Below are 1398 nucleotides of genomic sequence, written 5' to 3' on the forward strand. Positions count from 1 at the left end.
CCCCGCTTCCTCTGACGCAGAGTTTCCATCCGGCCCAGCAGGTGCCAGGTGAGGGGCAGCGGGGTGGGGGGGTGGAGTCCCTTTGGCCCCCGTCCCCCTGTCCCCCCTGCAGTTGGGGACAGAAATCCTCACATTTGGGCACCCCACCCCATCCACCGCCCTGTGTGCCAAACCCCACCATGAGCTGGGGGCACACACAGGCTGAAGGTCCCCATCCCCATCTCTGTCCCCATCTTCATTCCTGTTCCCATCCCTGTTCCTGTCCCCATTCTGTCCCCATTCCCACCCCTGTCCCCCTCCCCATCTCTATCCTCATCTCTGTCCCCATCCCCATCCCTGACCCCACTCTGTTCCCATCCCCATCCCCATCCCTGTCCCCATCCCTACCCCTGCTCCCATCCCCATCCCTGTCCCCATTCTGTCCCCATTCTGTCCCCATCTCTGCCATCCCTGTCTCCATTTCCATCCTTGTCCCTGTCCTCATCCCCATCCCTATCCATGTTCTGTCCCCATCCCTGTCCCTGTCCCCACCCCGTTCCCATTCCCATTCCTGTCCCCGTCCCTAGCCCCATCCTCTTCCCGTCCCTGTCCCTGTCCCCATCCCTACCCCTGTTCCCATCCCCTTCTCTGTCCCCATTCTGTCCCCATCCCTATCCCAGTCCCTGTTCTGTCCCCATCCCTGTCCCCATCCCCATCCATGTTCTGTCCCCCCCCAGCTCTGCTCTCAGCACACACACGCGATGCCACAGCTGCGGGCCAGGTGCCGGGGCCGGATGCCGACCTGCCCTCGCTTTCTCTCCTCTTTTATTTTGTTTTTTTGGGTTTTTTTTTTCTTTTTTCTTCATTCTCCACTGACCCGACAACTTCACTTTCTAAACAAGAGGTGGCATATCCCCCCCCAGCTCCACACCCCCCCCTCCCCCCCGGTTTGGGTACACAGTGCCGCAGCTGCCCCGTGCTGGGCTCAGTGCCAGCCCTGCGGCTTGGGACAGCGTGGGGACAGCACCCCGGCCGTGTGTCCCTGTGTCCGTGTGTCCCTGTGTCCCCGTGTCCGTATGTCCCTGTGTTCCCGTGTCCCTGTGTCCGTGTGTCCTGTGTCACAGCAGCGTCCCCCTCCCCTCCCCGCGCAGGACATTGCCACCGTCCTTTCTCACCCGATGGCTCCGGGTGTTGGGGACACGCGTGTCCCCCCGCACGCAGCCCCACACCCCCCTGTGCGTGAGGACCGCGGGGATGGGACCCCGCATCCCGCCCGCTCCGAACCCGCGCGGGTGCTGCCCTCTGGTGGTGAACGCCGGAACTGCATCCCCCGCCGAACCCAGCCCCGCAGACCCCGACCCACAGCCACGGGCCCCCCCGGCCCCAGCCCTATGGCCACGGACCCTTCAACCATCAGAA

This window comes from Numida meleagris, chromosome 22 (genome assembly GCF_002078875.1).
Source record: "Numida meleagris isolate 19003 breed g44 Domestic line chromosome 22, NumMel1.0, whole genome shotgun sequence".
NCBI lineage: Eukaryota > Metazoa > Chordata > Aves > Galliformes > Numididae > Numida > Numida meleagris.